This window comes from Tetrao urogallus (genome assembly GCF_951394365.1).
Source record: "Tetrao urogallus genome assembly, chromosome: 3".
Taxonomy (NCBI): domain Eukaryota; kingdom Metazoa; phylum Chordata; class Aves; order Galliformes; family Phasianidae; genus Tetrao; species Tetrao urogallus.
In genome coordinates this window covers 90061416-90070729 of record NC_136815.1, presented here as the reverse complement: position 1 = coordinate 90070729, position 9314 = coordinate 90061416, and positions in this window count along the sequence as shown.

The following is a 9314-nucleotide window of genomic DNA, read 5'->3' as shown; positions in this document are numbered from 1 at the left end:
CATTTGCCACTGGCAGCCCAATAAAGTGGATTAAAAGCTGCATTGGGCTCATCTACCAGTAGAGTCCCACCCTCCAAAAAGAAGAAAAGCTGTGCTCTCAATGTTGAGGTAACAGCCATAAAGTCTAATAACATCTCTTGCACAGAGGTGCAGACCCCACCTGTGAGTGAGGTAGTGATCTGGAACAGAAATGCTCTGGATCACAGATGCTGCCTGAGATTCTGATGTGTTTCTGTCTGATGGAGGTGGAAAGGGTGCCCTGCAGCCTGGCAGCAGCTCCAAAATGGGAGACTGAACCTCAAAACGAAGCAGAGCTGGAAGCAACCCACCTGCTGCTTTTAGTTCCAGATAATGCAGAATCCGCATGATCACATTAGGCTACGGGTTGGTGTAAGGTGTTGACTGTTCTGCCCTCTTCCTGACAGACATTTCTGAACAAACAATTGGGATGAAATAATCTGGATTTTTCCATTAGTCTCAGCGGGGGATAACATGCTGGAAAGGAGCTCTGAGGAGAAGGTCCTCAGATAACCTGTGGATATCAGGTTGGCCATGAAAAACAACAATATTTTGGGTGCATGAAGAAGAGTGAGGCCAGCTGGCCAGAGGAGGTGATCCTCCCCATTTCCTCTGCCCTGGTGAGGCCACATCTGGAGTACTGTGTTTAGTTCTGGGCTCCTCAGTTCAAAAAAGACAGGGAACTTCTAGAGAGTCCAGTGAAGGGCCACTAAAATGACTGGGGGTCTGAAACATCTCCCACACAAGGAAAGGCTGAGAGATATGGGATTCTGCAGCTTGGAAAAGAGAAGACTGAGAGGGGATCTCATCGCTAATTATAAATATCTACAGTGCAGGAGTCAGTGGCTCCACGCTCTTATCAGTGGCATGCAGCAATAGAACAAGAGGCAGTGGGTAGAAACTGCTTCACAGGAAGTTCCATACAAACATACGGAGGAACTTCTAACTGTGAGAGTAGTGGAGCTCTGGAACTAGCTGCTCAGAGAGGTTGTGGAGTCTCCTTCTCTGGAGATACTCAGGATCCAGGGAACTTGCCTTAGCAGGGGGGCTGGACTTGATCCCCAGTGGCCACTGCCAACCCCTACAATTCTGTGCTTCTGCGTGACTGCAATCTCAAAAGGATGGCATAAAGAAGCTAGGAACATAACTTTACCATACCCTCCTACTCAGGCTGCAAGACAGAAGGGAAACTGGAAGCTTTTTAATGTAAGGCAAAAGATCCTCCTTGCAAGAAGCTTTGCTCAGGGGGCTAAGTAGTCTAAGCTACTGTTCCACTCTGCCTTATCAAATTAAGCACTGTGTGTAACTCAAGGATTCAGTTTGTGCTTTCTGCCTACCCCTCCTTTACCACATCACAACCCACACATCTCCTGAACATTTTTTTTCACCTGCTTCCTCACCTTTAAAAGACCTCTCCACCTAAGTTCCCCACACCTGTTTCTCCAAATCATCAGTAATAATAGGTCTTGAAATGCTACTGTGTAATAGCATGTAAAGTAAGTAGGAAACAAGAAACTGGTGTCAGCGTTAGGACTACATGAAAGACTGGACAAAGAATGGATGCAGTGATGGTGAACAATCTTAAGCACAGAATGTGGAAAACTTGCAAGCTGAAAAAAATAAAGAAGAAAAAGTGTAAAGGAAGTCCTCATTCTGATGGTTACGATAAGGCAGTAATTCCGTAATTTAGAAGCAACATTCTCTAATTCCCTTTGAGTCTCATATGTCAGGCTGCAGAGAATACTGAACAAGTGGGTGCAAGGAAAAGACAGAGCACACATTAGAATACACTGACAGAGAAGCATCTCCCTTAATCCATAATCAACTCATTACCTCTCAGCTCATTAGACTTAATCAAAACAATCCCCAACAAGTAGTGAGTGCTTGCTACTCAAGGCCATGAGTCCCCCTCTAAATATCACAGCCACACAGCAATAGCAGTGGCATTCTTCCTTCTACGTTTCACTGAAGATAAGCATTCAATTTTCGTAAGGCATTTGTGTTGCATATTTGAAAAAAGTTAGAGAAAGGCTGGGTTACATACAAAGCAGTGTGCTGTAACACCAACCTATACTTCTTGTCAGGGTTACAATTCCATAAGAGCCAATGATGCCAGAATGCCTCTAGCTTCATCTGGGTCCGAAAAATTTTGTTCAGATGTCCAATGTCAAACAACAGACCGAAGCTCATTCCTCTGACTAAGGGCCAGGGAAGGACAAGTAGCAGCAACGTGTATTTTGAGAAATGGGTGCTTTTATAGCACCGGCTTGAGTGCAGCTGGGACTGCAAATACCGCTACTGTCATAGTGAGAGTGCATTGTCAGCACAGCATTTGCTTTAGGATTTAGCCTCTTGTTGCTCTTTGTCAGTAAGATGAAATATTCATCATCGCTACTCCAGGCAATGCTTTTGTTTCCATGCCTTGCCTGTTACACAAGTCAACATTTAAAAACTAATTTACATTGTTTTGACATCAAGGCCGGGATTTGCTTTTCTCCACTACTCCACATAGCAGGTTGTTGCATAAAGGAACCAGATACATTTCACAGAAATATTCTGAATGTAACCCCTCTTTCTTCCAAGCAGCAGCTAACTGAATGTGAAAATCTGGAAGCATACTTTTTATTACAAAATCTCTGACTTACAGACGGTTAACTTTTTATTTTGTGAATATAGGGCACTCCAAAAGTAATGCCACCCATTTACTTCCATGGAAATTACAACAGACAAAAGGGCACAACAGCACTATTTGACAAAGCAAATTCTCTGTGAAGTATCCTATTCAAGATTAACTTTAAAAGCCAATGCATCCAGAAGTGATGCTACATTATAATCTATCTGGCATTTATACTGTTTGATCAGACACATGGGTGCAGGAAGAACTATTAAAATACTAATAAAATGGAATAAGCTGCCCTGTGCAGTGACACACGACAGAATTTGACTTGATATTTGTTGTTCATCATTTTTAAATGCCATGGAAGAAATGCTATATAAATATTTCAGTTACATTATCTCATATAGGGTGGGTTATACAAACTGTGGATTCTCTTCTTTTTAAAGCAGAGTCAAACAATTTTTATACACTAAGAAATAATTTCTTTGGCCTCTATATGCATGCAAGTGTGTGCCTCCATACACACACAAGTTCAGACAAACTATGAACAGCATACAGATCATAGAGCATACAGATATTTTTCACTGAAGTATTTAAATGAATACACAAAGCCTCCCCCTCAACGGAGAGGGGACTATTTCCCCACTTTTGGCATTTTCACTTTGCCTGCCCTCATCAACTTTCATCTCACAAACATTCTTCAGCATCCTGTTTTATCAGCATATTTGTATCTAAGTCATATCTGGCTTTGCATGTCTTCACTGGTCTCAAATGCTATCTCCAAGCAAGTGGAAGAAAAGATGGTTATCAGGAGTAGTCAGCATGGATACGCCAAGAGGAAATTATGCTCGACCAATCTGGCATCCTTCTCTGACATCACCAGCTGTGTAGACAAGGGGAGAGCTGTGGATGTTGTGTGCCTTGACTTCGGCAACGCTTATGACACTGTCTTCAATATCATGCTCATAGGTAACCTTAAGAAGAGTGGGATAGATGAGTGCACAATAAGCAGTATTGAGAACTGGCTGACTGTCAGAGCTCAGAGGGTTGTGATCAGTGGTGCAGAGCCCATTTGGAGACCCATAGTGAGCAGTGTTCCCCAGTGGTCAGTTCTGGGCCCAGTCTTGTTCAATGTTCTCATCAACAACACAGCTGGAAGGACAGAGTCCACACTCAGTGAGTTTGCTGATGATACAAAGCTGGGAGAAGTAGCTGACACACCAGAACTGCTGCTATTCCACAAGACCTGGGCAAGCTGGAAAGTTGGGCAGAGAGGAATCCTATAAGGTTCAGCAAATAGAAGTGCAGAGTCTTACTCGTGGGGAGGAATAACCGCATGCATCAATACAGAACAGGAGATGACCTGCAGGAAAGGAGCTCTGCAGAGAAGGATCTGGGTGTCCCAGTGGACAAACAGTTGACCAGGAGCCAGCAGTATGCCCCTGTAGCTAAGAGAGCCGATGGTATCCTGAGTGCACTATAAATAGTGTGGCCAGCAGGTCGAGGGAGGTGATCCTCCCCGTATCGTCTGCCTTGACGAGGCCATATCTGGCCATATCTAATTCTGGGCTCCTCCGCTCAAAACAGACAGGGGTTTACTGAAGAAGTCCAGCAGAGGATTACAGAGATGACTAGGGGCCTGGATCATTTGCCTTATGAGGAAAGGCTGAGAGATCTGGAGACCTGCCTGGAGAAGACTGAGAACAAATCACTGTTACAAATATCTAAAGTGCAGGAGTCAAATGAATGGGGCCAAGCTCTTTTCAGTGATGTGCAGTGATGGAACAAGGGGCAGTGGGCAAAAACTGCAACACAGGAAGATCCATACAAATAAGAGGAAGAACTTCTTTATTGTGATAGCGACTGAACACTGGAACAGGCTGTCCAGAGGTAGTACAGTTCCCTTCTCTGGAAATACTCAAGACCCACCTGGATGCTTAGCTATGCAATCTGTCTAGGGAACCTGCTTTGTCAAGGGAGTTGAACTTGATGATCTCTAGAGGTCCCTTCCAACTCCTAGAGTTCTGTGATTCTGTTTGTATCTGCTACAGAATAAAGATGAGAGAAAATACTGGCCTTTGACTGAATGGCACAGCAGACATAGTGGTAATAGAAATGGCCTAATCTAAATCCATCTACTTCAGTCTTTACTGTTAAGAACTGCCCACAGAAATCCCAAGCTGTCAACACCAAAGGGAAAGTATGAAACACAGAAAACTTACCCCTTGTGAAGAAATATCCAGCTAGGAAACACTGACTGTATTGGACATACTCATGCCTATGGAGCCTGACAGCATACAATCACAAATGCCAAGCGAGATGGTTGATGTCACTGTTAGGCCACCCTTGAAAATCTTTCAATGAGGAGACACTCCTGAGTACTGGAAGAAAGTAGATGTCACTCCTGTCTTCAAGAAGGGCAGGAAAAACTATAGGGAAACTATGGGGGAAACTATGGGGGAAACTATGGGGGAAACTATGGGGGAAACTATGGGGGAAACTATGGGGGAAACTATGGGGGAAACTATGGGGGAGTCAGCCTCACCTTGATCCCCAGAAATGTGATGAAAATCTGATGAAATCTGCCTGACCAACCTAATAACCTTCTGTGACAAAATGACAGGCTTGGTGGACAAGGAGAGAGCAGTGAATACTCTTTATATTGACTTTAGCAATCCTTTTGACAGGGATGCCCACAGTATCCCCAGAGAGAAACTGACTAAACAGAAACTAGATTAAGTAGACAGTGATCTCAAAACTGTTCAAACTGCTGAGCTCAGAGGGTAGTTATCAAATGGCACAAAGTGCAACTTGAATGCAGTCACTAGTAATATCCAATACTTTTTGATATCTTCATTAATGACCTTGTGTGATGAGACAGAACATACTCACCTATTTTGCAGACAAAAGGAAATCAGAAGTAGCTGCTGAGGCATCAGTTGCACTCGGAGAGGCCTGGGCATGATGGAGAAATGGGCTGACAGTAACTTCTTGAAGTTCAACAAATGGGAAATGTAAAGTCCTGCTCCTGGGAAAGAACAACCCCATGCCCCTATGCAAGTAGAGTGCCAAGCAGCTAGAAAGCATAAAATGAAATGGAGGTCCCAGTGGAATACAAACTGGCCAAGACCCACCAACATACCCTTACAGCACCCTCAGCAGTGTTAGGAAGACTGCTGCCAGCAGGTTGAGAGAGGTGAGATACTGGTGTGGAGTGACATTCAATTCCGGCCTCCCTAGTATAAGTGAGACTTGGATGTCCTGCAGCAAGACCACCAAAGGGCCATAAAATGATTAAAAGCTAAGAACATCTAACATATAAGGAAAGACTAAGAGAGCTGCAACTGCTCAGCTTGAAGAAGAGAAGGTTCAGGTTGATCTTATCTGTGTACAAGTACACAATGGGAGGCAGTAAAGACGATGGAGCCAGACTCTTTCAGTCATGTCTAGTGAAAGGACAAGAGGCACAAATAGAAATGTAGGAAATTGTTGTTATTTCCTGTATTTTACTTAAGACTAAGAAACTGGTGCTGTGAGGGTTGCCAAAAGGGGTCGTGTAGTCTCCTTCCTTGGGAAGACTCAAAATCATCTGCATACAATCTCCAGCTGACCCGTCTTTGAGCACTGGGGGTCAAAGTAAATAAGCTCCAGAGCTCCCTCCCCATCTCAGACATTCTGTGATTTTGCAAATATTCTATTTTTAACCTCTGTTGTAAGTTACAGAGTTCTGAAGGTTTACACTCATACTATGGGAGCAAAAGGAAACCATGAAGCTTTTTAGCAATCAATGTTTTAAAATTTTCCACCTGAAATGAAACACGCTTTGACAGAGCATAGGTTATTGTGTCATAATTTAAAGTCATTTACATGAAATATACATTAGGGTGAACACAAAATGTTTTCTTTCAAGTCCAAGGAGACTTGATTCAGTGAATCCATCCTGCAGCGCTCAGCCATTTTCAGTCAGGGACATATTGGAAACTGACATTGCTGCCTACTTCCAAAGCAATTCCCACAGCTCACTGTGACATTATTCATAATTTACAATGTACACAATTATTTTAGTAGTAAAACTTAAACATGCAATTGACCTTACATTCGGTGCCGTTAGAGTTAACACAGAGTTAAACATTCAGGAGATCCACTTTACTTTTGTACTTACTACATTCTGGTAGAACCTGAAGTTCCTCCCAGGCACAGTGGAAACATAAAGAGACAACAGCACCTGCCCCAGAGGCTTAGAGAATACAGAACAGATGGGATGCAATACATACATTTTAAAAGGAAAAGAAAAGGAGACAACTACCATATGGAAACAATAAAACAGACATGCTTAGCAAAAAGTAGACTTCTAATTCAGTGGATTAGCTTCAGAGTCTGTCCTCATCCAGTAGCATTCATAAAAGCTGCATTAGACTACCTTGGGCAACAGTACTATGTCTACGTTCAAATTCCCTTGCTAAAGTAACTGTTCTACATGTGTTCAAGTAGATCAAATAACATACCAAAACATATGCAGTAAGGAAGGTCAGTAAGAGACTGTGACTTGGACACAAAATTAGGAAGAAGTCAACTACAGTAGTACTGATCCAAGTCTTCCAAACTCAGCTCCCCACTCTATGCTGAAGCATCATTATACAGTAAAGACAGTATTTGTCTCACATTTCCTTGCAAGTTTTTGTTTCAAGTTTTCTAAGCAAGAACAATCTTACTGCATGTCTGTACTCCTCCATGTACGATAGGGGTCTGAACTCTGCCTGTTGCTTTCCTACTTTTATGTCATAAAAAGTATTTCAGAAGGAATAAAAGTGGGATGGTAACTTCAGAAGCAGCTAAAGCATTCTTTAGCAAAGTTGCTGAAATAGAGGCATCAGTGCAAAAAGGAGCATTTGAATAAACCTAGATTTCAAAAAACACTAAGACATTTACATTACCATAGATGTTGCTGGCTTTACTTTCAAAAAATTCAAGTGAAAAAAAAAAACACAAATGAAAATTAGGACAGAGTAAAAATACCATAAACTAATAAAGGATATTCCACATGGGGGGACAGGGTAATTTCACACAGGGTAATTTCCATGTAACTCAAATAGTTGAATTTGTCATATTTTTGTATGTATTGACAATGAACTTCAATATCTATAACTTCATAAACTCACCTAGAACAGGCCGTGGTCCAAGAAGTAGAACTTGGAACATTTTCTTTTTATTGGTTTATCAGAATTACAGATGGCAGGGGGACAGGGGGACTGTAAGACCTAGCTGAGATGTCCTCATCTTGATAAAGACAGGATCCTTGTGTAGTACTGGAGCAGAATGGCTAAGGAGAGCTTCCCCAGAGTAATATGGGGCTGTGGTGAAAGGCTGCATCTGGCAACCCAAAAAAAAAAACCAACAAAAAAAATGATAACAGGAAGTGTAACAGCAAAGTTCAGTATGAGATGGACACTGTTCCCATACTCTGAATGCACATTTTCATTAATAGCTTCATTAACTCAGTAGAGGCAAAAAGGAAGTTTTCTTGTCTGAGCACCCTCGTCACATTTTTTCCACGCTACGTAATTAGCTGAAACAATTCAATTTGTAAAATGAACAAATTAAATTAACTTGACTCAACTCGAATCTGACATGCACCCATAGCCATTTGTCTCCATTAGGCAGACTGTGAGTTATCTAGTGCTACTGCACTTGCCAGAGCTGTACACTGAAATTATTACTGCCGTGAAATCTTTAAGAAATCAGAGACTTGGTCTGTCTAGCTACCTGGAAGTATGAGATCCTCACCTTTTTCTCAGTAGCATAAAATAACATTTTGTGCACTTCCACACACTTTCAGCACCCTAAACCAGAATTTATTTATTGTTTCTGTGAAGCTATTTGCACCTTTCAACTGCGCAGCAGTTGGCAGTCATAGAATCACACCATCATAGAATGATTTGGGATGAAAGGGATCTTAAAAATCATGTAGTCCCAACCCCCTTCTATGGGCCACCAACTAGATTTTGCTGGCCAGGGCCCCACACAACCTGGTCTTAAACATCTCTAGAGATGGGGCATCCACAACTTCCCAAAAGTCCCAAGAAGACCAAAATATACTTAGGCAGAAAGATAACATGATGTGAAACGGCAAGCCCTTCACTCCTCCAGGTTTTGTTCAAAAGAGCAGGAAGCTTCATAATTCGTTTTACAAAGGGAGTAGAATCACACAACAGTTCAGGTTGAAAGAGATCTCAAAAGATCATGAAGTCCATCCTTTTGTGGGAAAAGGGACACTAGATGAGATCTAGTGTCTCTAGTTGGGCATCCTGAAAATCATCGGTGAAGGGGATTTCACCATGCCCCTCGAGAGGTTATTCTAGTGACTGATAGTTCTCACTGTAAAACTTCTTTTCTACATCTGCTCAAAACCTCTACCAGGGCAAATTGTACTCGCTGCCCGTTACCTTCTCTGTATGGTTCCTTGCAAAGACAGAGCCCTCATCTTCTTTCAGGAGCTCTTTTTAACTCCTGTGATGAGGTCCCTCTTAGGCCTTCTCCAGAGTGAAAAGACCTAGCCTGTTCAGTCTTTCCTCACAGGAGAGGTCTTCTAGCCCTTTGATCATCTTTGTGGCCCTTTTTCAAACAGGAGAAAGAGACACAAACTCTTCAGAAAGCATTTCTGCCATTTGTGGAGCTGGAA